This window comes from Triturus cristatus, chromosome 3_1 (genome assembly GCF_964204655.1).
Source record: "Triturus cristatus chromosome 3_1, aTriCri1.1, whole genome shotgun sequence".
In the NCBI taxonomy this organism is placed as follows: domain Eukaryota; kingdom Metazoa; phylum Chordata; class Amphibia; order Caudata; family Salamandridae; genus Triturus; species Triturus cristatus.
In genome coordinates, this window is record NC_140583.1 from 491572556 (window position 1) to 491584143 (window position 11588).

Consider the following 11588-nt stretch of genomic DNA (forward strand, 5'->3'; position numbering starts at 1 on the left):
CGAGCTTGGGGTCTTTACTCCTCACCAGTAACCAGCTCCGATTTTAAAGTTTGGGATCCTGTAGCAGCCAAGGCAGGCCTGACCACCTTTCCCTCCCTCATGATCCTAATCCTATCTAATCCGGATTTCACCCTAAGGCTGCAACAGGAGAGATTCCAACGATGGCAGGAGGGTGGGTGCAAGCGCATAGGTAGCCTGTTTGATACCCATGGGATTATTCCTTTTGAACACTTGAAGTCTGACTATGGACTGGAAGAAGGTGATCGTCTCCAATATCTCCAAGTGCTCCATTGGGTGATGCAATTAGCCATTAAGCCACACGAAGCGAGTCTCCTCACCCCCATCGAAAAGTGTGTCATCCTGAAAAAGGATGACAAATGCCTAATTACTGAACTCTATTCCCTACTGGGTAAAAGAAAGTTGCCAACTACATCCACGGGTCAGTCTAGATGGGACACGGAACTTGGTAGGACACTCACTGCCAAAAACTGGGTGGATATCTAAACACACAGCCCACAACATGGCTAGCACCAAAACGGCATACAAGCTAGTGTCTTATTGGTACTTGACCCGGCACAGCTCCAGGCTTGGAATCCAGAACGCTCAAAAGAGTGCCGAAGGCGGTGCAGAGCTACTGGCACCTTAATCCGTCTTCTTTGGCTCTGGCCAAAAGTGGGTCTTTTCTGGGAGCACACATTTAACGACATAGGCAAAGCCTTCCATATGACCATCCTGAGGTTTCTGGCCCATACCATCCTGTGGCTTCCTAACCCTTTAACGTATCTGCTTCGCTCTTTGAGAGAGAGGCAGATGGCCATAGCCCTGGAAACAGCCACTGCTGTCTCGGCGTGAAGTCCTCGGCACGGATATAGCGGGACTTCCGGAACTGGGGCAGACATACTGGTAGTAGGCAGGTCAGCGGACTGGGCTTTCATGCCCCTGACGATACTTAAATGGCCGCTGGCGCAAATGCGCGCTGTGAAGTCCTCCTGAAGCTTGAGCCGGGAGAGACCAACGCTGCGCTCCGCACTATTGCTATTTTGCACATTGTCCTTACTTTAGCTGCATATTTTAAATCTGTTTTAAACTTGGTTTTAAGATTTGCGCATTTGCACTTTGCACTAACCCGCCACTGCTGCCTCAGCGTGAAGTCCTCAGCACGGATATAGCGGGACTTCCGGGATAGGGGCAGACATACTGGTAGTAGGCAGGTCAGCAGGCTAGGCTTTCATACCCCTGACAATACTTAAATGCCCGCTGGCGTGAACGCGCACTGTGAAGTCCTCCCGAGGCTTGAGCCGGGAGAGACCAACGCTGCACTCTGCATTATTGCTATTTTGCACATTGTCCTTACTTTAGCTGCATATTTTAAATCTGTTTTAAACTTGGTTTTAAGATTTGCGCATTTGCACTTTGCACTAACCCGCCACTGCTGCCTCAGCGTGAAGTCCTCAGCACGGATATAGCGGGTCTTCCGGGATAGGGGCAGACATACTGGTAGTAGGCAGGTCAGCGGGCTAGGCTTTCATACCCCTGACAATACTTAAATGCCCGCTGGCGTGAACGCGCACTGTGAAGTCCTCCTGAGGCTTGAGCCGGGAGAGACCAACGCTGCACTCCGCACTATTGCTATTTTGCACATTGTCCTTACTTTAGCTGCATATTTTAAACCTGTTTTAAACTTGGTTTTAAGATTTGCGCATTTGCACTTTGCACTAACCCGCCACTGCTGTCTCGGCGTGAAGTCCTCAGCACGGATATAGCGGGACTTCCGGGACTGGGGCAGACATACTGGTAGTAGGCAGGTTAGCGGGCTAGGCTTTCATGCCCCTGACGATATTTAAATGCTCGCTGGCGCGAACGCGCGCTGTGAAGTCCTCCTGAGGCTTGAGCCGGGAGAGACCAACGCTGCACTCCGCACTATTGCTATTTTGCACATTGTCCTTACTTTAGCTGCATATTTTAAACCTGTTTTAAACTTGGTTTTGATATTTGCGTATTTGCACTTTGCACTAACCCGCCACTGCTGTCTCGGCGTGAAGTCCTCAGCACGGATATAGCGGGACTTCCGGGACTGGGGCAGACATTCTGGTAGGAGGCAGGTCAGCGTGCTAGGCTTTCATGCCCCTGATGATACTTAAACGGCTGCTGGCGCGAACGCGCAGCAGATGCGCGCAGCGGGCGCGTGGCGCGCCAAAGGCCCACCAAAGGCAAGCCCATCTGCACCCGTCCTCACATGTTCGGCACTCAGCGGCAGCCCCGCTGCACAATTTTTACCAAGTATGGTTGTTGTAAATTGGCTGCGATTGGATTAGCATTAGCGGAATCCATCTCGTATTTAGAGGCTATCTTGTCCATTTTGTGGAATCCATTTGTATTTCTGGCAGCCATTTTGTCTGCCATGTGCTCACCAAGAGCTGTTTCCTTCTTCACAGTTGTTTACCCTTGTGCTCTGTTTAAAGGACTGGCTATACTTAGACTCTGCTACTCTGCACATGCGCAGAAGAGTCTAACTGTCCATGCATCTGTTTTTAGTCTGTAGCTGTCAGGTTGTTTCTACCAGATTCAGCAACTGCTAGCTCCTCCTTTACTGTTGACTGTGCATTTCTGTATGACCATCTATGTGCATAACTCTTCTCATGTATACTTGTACCGCCTTTTTCCAGCCCCTGTGTGGGTATAAAAGGACCATGCTCTTTATGTTCAGTGTGCTACTTCACTCAATACCGAAGGGTGCTGTTTGAATGTAGTTCCACCTCATGAGGTTTATTAAACTTTGTATTTTCTATTCCAGTTTCTGTGCCAACTTCTTCATATTGGTCTGAGGACTCTGTGCAGAGAAGGGCGAACCCCTTGCACTGGTAGGCCTAGCTGAGGTCTCCTTCAACAAATTGGCGCCCAACCAGTGGGGCTCATCGGTGACTCGGATGCCCAAAGGATTGGTCGCGACGAAGGATTGGAATCTCGCTCTGGACTCGATCGCTGCCCGATGAGACCCGAGTCTTGGCACCCACGGCGTTTTTCTTTTTTTTCTGATCTGACCATCCAGGTGGTGCCGGTCCTCGACTGAGATCTCTTCTGTTGATCCGCCGTGCAGTGACCATTTGGTCGATTTTAGAACTTGGCAGTTGGAACCTGGACACCAAGTGATTGGTAAGTGTCCTTTTGCGGCGCTTGCTGTTGGTTTTGATGCCTGGGATTTGTAAGGTAGTTTAGTAACACTTACTGTGGCTTTTGGATTGCGCATTTTGTGTTGGCCAACTTGGTTTGTTATGATATATATACATATATATATAAGTTGCAGCCTATATAGGCAGGTAATGAGTAGAATTTTCTCTATCTGAATTGATTTGAACGGCACATCGTACTAAAGGTACCTTAAGTGCTACTTTGATTATAATACTGCATATTCTGCACAATTTTTGGCATGCCTGTTTTTAGCACACTTAGTAGGATGTGTTGCTTTTGTCGTGGTACCAAGTTGTTTCTGGATGAAGCACGACCGCCCCCCCGGAGGGGACGCCTAATTGGGATATGTATATTAAGTATGGTCTTTCTTCTATAATGTACAGCGCATTATGGAATATATACACGCGTAAGGATCCTGAGTTGCGTTGGCCTATGTATGGGTCATTTGATTTACGAAAGATTGAGTATGTGGAACAATGTATGTTTAAGCGAAAGACTAGGCAAGATATGTTTGATTGTGTACGAATGTAGGAGAAAGAAGTGCGTGAACGAATGAAGCGTGAACAAGCTTCGATTGAAAAAGAACAGCGAAAGAACATTTATGTGAAAGCATTAGAGCTGAAGAACAAAGAAATAAAAGAGTTAAAAGAGAGAGAAGATAGGGAGCTCAATTTACAGGTAACTGGCCAATACGCTGTTCGGCGGCCCCTTTATCCTATACTTAATAAACCACAAGATGATTCCTCATTATTAGATCGCCCTCCACCTCCGTATACTGTTCCGTCTGCCCCTCATGAGTCAGATGAGGACTCTAGTTCGGAGGAAGATAAGGCACGAGAAACTCATTCTATGTTGACTGCTGCGCGTTCGTCCCAGCTCAGATCTGCTGCTCGTAAAGCAGTTCATAGCACTGCCCCCGCCTCTGAACTTCTAGATAGTATGAGAGGGTGGTATGAAAGGGATCAGCTGTATTTTACTGAGGTGTTTGCCGCAGAGGTCCTTGAGCTGTTTAGGAAATATTCTGAGGAGTTGGAGCCTGACGATATAGCAGATAATTATAAGCAAATGCGTGATGGTCTTTTTGTTTTCTCCCAGGTGGCTGATACAATCAGGCGTTTGGTTAAACTGCGTGTTGATGCAGTCCGTTTGAGAGAGGAGAAAAAGGCTGCAGACGTAGCTGCACAGACATCTCAGACCGGCATGGCACAAGCTTCTAGCTCCGGAACATATAAGACTATGATAGTTCATGCGAAGCCTATGCGGGAGGCCGCGCCTTTGTATGTTCCTCCTAAAGGACAGGGTACAAGTGATGATAAGGCCTCTATTGATGCAAAGGGTTATTTTATTTATAATTGGGTTTACACTCCTTGGAATAGGACGGATGTTATGGCACTTAAAACTGCATTGCCTGATCCGCGGAAAAATCCAGCCGCTTTTTATGAGGAAGTTGAGGGTGCTATTAGCTCTTGTACTATGACTTTGCCTGATATTGATTTATTTTTCGGATTGATATTACCGCCTGATTTGTGGAGAACTGTTCGTAAAATTGATGATCGTGCAGCTTTTGGGGCGTTATGGAAAGACTTAGAACAAATGGATGTAGAAAGGGAACCCGCACAGAAGCCATGTCAGTTAATTCTAGATCTTCCCGCAGCTATATTAGTTAAGTTAAAAACGATTATTCCCCCTAAAAAGATAGATTGGACTGTTTTAGCATCTTGTAAGCAAAAGGCAGATGAATCGGTCTCTGATTTCTTTACACGCTTTGAAGAAGCATTCCACGATTTTAGTGGTCAGTCATTGACAGATGACACAGGCAGACATCTGTTTGTCGATAAATATGTCGGAAACCTGTTGCCAGGAATAGCTAGTCGCCTAAAGGCCAGTGAGAGTTCATGGACTACCTCTTACCCGGTTTCTCTCTTGACTATGGCTCAGTATTATGAACGCCAGGAATTAGAAGCAAAGGGTAATAAGGATAAGAAGACTAAAGAATTAAAAACAAAGGTTATGTTGGCTCAGGCTTATGGTCCGCCGTTTAGAGGTAGTGATAGAGGTGGACGTGGATCTTATGGTTCGTCTTTCCCAAATTATACTCGTTCGAATTTGTCTGCTGACCAGTGCGCGTACTGTAAGAAATTCGGGCACTGGGTTTTCGATTGTCCAGCACGGCGTGCTCAGCAGTGTACACGTGGTAGGGGACAAATGAGAAATTGTCCAGGATATTCAGGGCCTAGAGGAAGCACAGGTGATCGTGCTAGGTTTGATGCCAATATACGTGGGCAGGATGGGTTCAACACTTTTGATAGAAGGAACCAATATCAAATGTCTGACTATGTGCCATCTGATTCTCAAGATTCTACTTATGCATAGGATTGCCTAGGATGGGGTAAGGAATCAGTTGAAGTTCCAGTAGATCAGAGGGGTCCCTATGTTACAGCAAATGTTTTGGGCTCCACTGATCAGTTTCTGGTTGATACAGGAGCTACTCGTAGCGCCTTGTCTAAACAATTGGTTCCAAGGGCTCCCCTGTCTGGCTTAACCATTACATCAATAGGCTTCGATGGAACCCCTTCCCTTAGCCCATTGTCGCAACCACTTGCATTCCATGTGGATACATTTACTGCTCCATGTCCATTTTTGCTTTCCCCGAATACACCAGACAATATTGTGGGTCTTGATATGCTTAAGTATTTCAGGGCTACGATACGATGTGCTCCAGAAGGTGTACATGTTATCTTGAATGACAACCATCCTGTGATGGAGAGAGCTTGTCTTGTTAAAGAGGATATTGCATTAGCTTCACTCCCTAGTACTTTGCGGGCTACTTCAGACACTGATGTAGGGCAAATGGTTATTCCACCAGTACACATTAGTGTCAATGAGGGCGCTGTGCTGCCACGTTTGCCTCAATATAAAATTTCACAGAAAGGTGAAGAAGCACTCATACGTATTGTCCATGATCTCATTGAAGTGGGGGTTGTTGAGGAAGTTCCTTACAATGTTTGTAACAGTCCGATTCTTCCTATTCTGAAAAAAGATACTGACACTAGGGTTTACAGATTCATTATTGATTTGCGAGAAGTTAACAAGATTGTAGTACCACAATACCCCATAGTTTCTGACTTAACGACACTTCTTACTTTGGTTCCCCCGACAGCGACTACATTTTCTGTGATAGACTTGAAGAATGCTTTCTTCTCGATCCCTATTCATCGTGATAGCCGATATTTGTTCGGTTTCACTTTGAATAATCGATCATATAGATTCTGTAGAGTTCCTCAAGGCTATACTGAGAGTCCTAGTATTTACAGTCAAGCATTAAAAAGACAACTTGATTCTTTCGTTTTGCCTGAAGGAGTGGCTCTCATACAATATGTCGATGACATCTTGTTGGCAGCCGACACCCCTGAGCAGTGTGAAAAATGTACTTTGTCCTTGCTGTCTTTTCTTGCTTCCCATCATCACAAAGTATCACGAAAGAAATTGCAATATTGTAGACCGAAGATAACCTACTTAGGTCCCCTTCTGACTAAGTAGGGACGTGCACTTACACCAGATCGCATGCAAGCTATTTTAGACACACCAGTGCCCCGTACTCAGAAAGATGTCCGTGCATTCATTGGTCTTACTTCTTTTTGTAGGCAATGGATATTAGGATTTTCACATATTGTTAAACCCTTGCTAGCACTTTTGACCAAAGATACTCCAATGCCCCTCCCATGGACAGATGAATGTGAGACTGCTTTCCGACAGTTACGACAAGCTCTTTGTTCAGCACCAGTGTTAGGTACTCCAGATTATACGAAGCCTTTTACATTATATGTACATGAGAAAGATGGATGCACATTGTCAGTTTTAGTGCAGACAAAGCGTCCCTGTGCATATTTTTCAGCAGTACTTGATCCTGTTGCTCGTGCGTTACCTGGATGCTTCCGTTCAGTTGCAGCAACAGCTGTGTCAATACGTCAGAGTGAAGGGATAGTTTTGTCACATAAGCTGTTGGTGCTAGTACCCCATGCGGTTGATGCCCTTTTAAATCAGACGAAGACGCAGCATTTAACTAGTGCTCGTCTGACAGGATATGAATTGACATTGTTGGCCCCTCACATTACACTAAAGAGATGTGCGACACTAAACCCAGCCACTTTGTTGCCATACCTGGCGACTCAGTCTCAGTCACAGGAGTCTCATGATTGTATATTCCTTACTGAGGAACAGACAAAGGGTCGTGTCGATTTGCAAGACACGCCCCTTTCAAGTGTTGATGGGGAACTATGGGTTGATGGGTCCTGTTTGACCAGATGGTACAACGTCAGCTGCATATGCAATTACAACACTTCAGACAGTAGTTGAGACAGCTCGTATTCCACTGAAGTCAGCTCAGACAGCTGAGCTAATAGCGTTGACACGAGCGTGTGAACTTAGTACTGACTTATCTGTGAACATTTATACAGACAGCCGCTATGCTTTCGGAGTGGCTCATTATTTTGGGCTACTCTGGAAGGAGAGGGGCTTTCTTACATCCCACGGGGTGCAAATAATGCATGGAGAATTAGTACATAATCTCTTGACTGCTTTAACATACCCGAAGAGAATAGCAATTGTTAAATGTAGCGCACATAAGAAAATAATTGATAAGATAGGACAAGGCAATGCTTTTGCAGACCAAACAGCCCGTGAAACTGCCATGCAGCGAGGCACCACGTCTATGTATGTAGTGAAGTCACAGGCTGAACGTTGGCATGATGCCAGACAGGAAGTGCTAGATATGTAGAGATCTGCTTCTGCAGAAGAAATTGAGCAATGGTCTAAGGAGGGAACATTGGATGATGAGGGCTGTTGGAGGAATAAAGAGATGAGCAAGTGGAGATTGCCGACAGCCTATTTACAACCTATGATTCATATGGCACATGGGCCGGCACATGTTGGAGCCTCCTCGATAACGAAATTGCTCACACAAGTTTGGGAGCATCCAGAAATTGCCGGCACAGCTAAAAAGATGGTGCAGTCTTGTCTGATTTGTCTTCAGCATAATTCTGGTAAAGGGACACGAACTCCTACAGGAGGGTTTGCTCCTGGGAGCTCATAGATTTAAAAGCTGACGGTGCAATCTAGACAAATGTCTAGAGCCTCTCTGCCCCAGCAACACTATGGAGTAGAATTACACCTCCATTAAAAAACTACGACCCAGTACATCTAAGAAATCCTGATAAACATGGGAATCGTATTTAATTTTTTATCAAAACAATGGTATAAAAACAGAACAAATTAGTTGTTTGTCTGTAAAAACACGGAGTGGTACACGCAAGGCTGGTCCTTGTATGGTCCTGAGGAAGTGGTTGGGGTAACCACGAAACATGTCGACCAAGTAATTAGGGACAGGCACACATAACGTTACTGTACTCTATTACTAGCCCCATTTTTAAGTACATTTACCGGATAGGAGCAGAATAAAATTAGGGCTCACTATCCAGGTAATTTTTATTGAATTAATTTCACTTTTCACTCCATACAGCACTGCACAACACATCACTACACATAGTTGAAAAAATATAAAAAGTGCTCCTGCGTATTTCGTTAAGTTGTAGCACGCCCCAGACAGTAGATGTCTGGGAGGACCCCTATGATGAAGCATGTCACCCTGGGGCAACCCTAGGTGAGTGAGGGGACTCTAGAAAAATAAGTGTTTTTTCTAGTGTAGTACTCAATTAATTCATAGAGCACTCATACATATATTTTTCTAGGTAGGCTTTATCAGGATCCTTGTGGTATTTGGGAGGCCTATGAACATTTGGGGAATTCCTAAACCACGTCCCATACATGATGTGCCATGTGTATTGATGAGTGACTACCTATCACAATTGACTGACAGTTTGGTCTCTATTCATCAACAGGTTCGAGAAGCTCTTCCTGATAGGTCTGCAGGTGAAGGCCATGGACTTCGGCCTGGAGACCAGGTGATGATCCGATCGTTCCAGAGGTCGAGCAGCTTGGAACCGAGGTGGCGCGGCCCGGAGCAGGTGCTCCTTTCAACGAGAACTGCGGTTCGAGTGACGAACAGGAGGAACTGGGTGCGCTCCACCCACTGCAAGAAAGTGCCGTCTACCTTGGTGGATCCTGTTGCTTTGATCGACCATCGGGACATCCTGGGTACGGAGAAAGGCCAAGCCATATCACCTGACGAACCTGAGGAAGTCTTCCCGGACCACACAATTCCTGGAGTATCCCGATACCAACTGAGACAACGGAAAGAGCCTGCATCGTCGAAATAGACTGGTTGAGCAACCTCCCTGGGTTAGTGAAACGGAATGCTGATGTGGTAAGGGGGGCGATCAGTTCTGTATAGTGTAGCGACACCTGTCTTGACCCTCGGTGAAGAAATCAACGGCTGCCCAGGGATATGAGCTCCAACGATTGTTTTTAACAATAAGCTGATCATGTCCACAATGAGATCAACTGTTGCTAAGAGAAAGATCATTTGTGCTATAGGGTTTGTTGTTGCTATGGTGGCTGTAGCAGTAATAACCTGGTTCGTTGAGAAAGTGGCTCCTGCTCGAGAACTTTTGATCACCACTACTCCAGTATCAGTTGAACACCACTACTTTACGCTTCCCTATCATGAGCGGAAGCATCGACAATACTATTTAAATAATACCTTTATCCAGATGTTGCATCATACTCACAATGCCACGAATACTACCAACTGTTGGGTGTGTGGGATGATACCTGCACATCAAAAGAAAGGAGGAATACCTTTTATACCTCTTCCCTTTTCTCATAATGGTTCTTGTCAAGCTTGGTATGCACTTCTGTTTGCATCTGGAAGACGTACAGTAGGCGGGCTTCTTTTTCGCCTCAATAAAGTATGCTATCAAGATAAAGATGGTTATCCTCAAGCCAAAGGGACCAAATGGGAATGGGAAGAGTATCAACCGGACAATATTTCAATGCCATATATCTTCACAAATATGAGAACTTTTACCAGTAATAAACAATTTGTGATTTCTGTTACTAGAGCTAAAGCAGATTTATGTGTAAGCAGTATTGGAAGAATTCCGGTGGGGAAAAGTGAATGTACTGTAATTCTGTCTACAATAGCACTTTCATAGCCTCACACAATACTTATTTTATCTGTGGTAGCCACGGATATTATCAACTACCTGCTGGGTGGTCAGGCGTGTGCTATGTGTCCTTTCTATTGCCCCCTGTGTTTCTGGCACCTGCATCCTACCACCGGGACCTTAAATTATTCGACGATATCTCTAGGAATAGATACAAAAGGACAATAAGTGTTGACAAAGTAGACCAAACTGATACCACTCTGCAACAATATGTTGATTTTAATTTAGGTTTGTTCTTCTTTGTGGGTGCTGCATTAAACAGTTGGAAAATAAGACGATTGACTAGAGTTGTGGAAGCTGTTACCAATCAGACAGCTATGGCACTCGGGAACATTACGGAGGAGCTGCAATTTGCAAGGATTGTAGCTCTCCAGAACCGAATGGTTCTAGATGTGGTTCTGGCTGATCGAGGTGGTGCATGTCGCATCATCGGTAGCAGCTGTTGTGTATTCATACCGGATCACTCGCCTTCAGTATATGACGCAATATCAAAGCTGCATAAGATTGCTGCAGAAATTCATCCAGAGACTGGTACTTGGACTCTGGCTGGATGGTTTTGGACTCTCGTTTCTGCTTGGGGCTGGAAGCTACTAACTATCTTGTATATAATTATTTCGATACTTTTTACATGCTGTGTATGTATCCAATGTGGTCCAATGCTTTGCTCTATTTGCATTTCTGTCTGTATACCTGTCAAAAGGAATATTGCAGAGACAAAGGCCCAACAAATGTTGAATAAAGAAGTGGCCGAAATAATGCTAATAGATGTACGGGATGCATATTTAGATTACCCCAGAGGAACAGATGTCTTCAGCTAATGCTAAAAGGGTCGTCTGTTGTAAATTGGCTGCGATTGGATTAGCATTAGCGGAATCCATCTCGTATTTAGAGGCTATCTTGTCCATTTTGTGGAATCCATTTGTATTTCTGGCAGCCATTTTGTCTGCCATGTGCTCACCAAGAGTTGTTCCCTTCTTCACTGTTGTTTACCCTTGTGCTCTGTTTAAAGGACTGGCTATACTTAGACTCTGCTACTCTGCACATGCGCAGAAGAGTCTAACTGTCCATGCATCTGTTTTTAGTCTATAGCTGTCAGGTTGTTTCTACCAGAGTCAGCAACTGCTAGCTCCTCGTTTACTGTTGACTGTGCATTTCTGTATGACCATCTATGTGCATAACTCTTCTCATGTATACTTGTACCGCCTTTTTTCAGCCCCTGTGTGGGTATAAAAGAACCATGCTCTTTCTGTTCAGTGTGCTACTTCACTCAATACC

The 11588-nt window shown here is 45.2% G+C and overlaps 1 long non-coding RNA gene across 1 annotated transcript; it reads left to right on the top strand.

Annotated features, from left to right (window-relative positions):
* Positions 1–2794: 2794 nt before the first annotated feature.
* On the top strand, positions 2795–11069 carry LOC146860453 (uncharacterized). Its single transcript, XR_014979152.1, has 2 exons — positions 2795–3153; positions 9087–11069. It is a non-coding gene; the product is annotated as an uncharacterized LOC146860453 (long non-coding RNA).
* Positions 11070–11588: the final 519 nt, after the last annotated feature.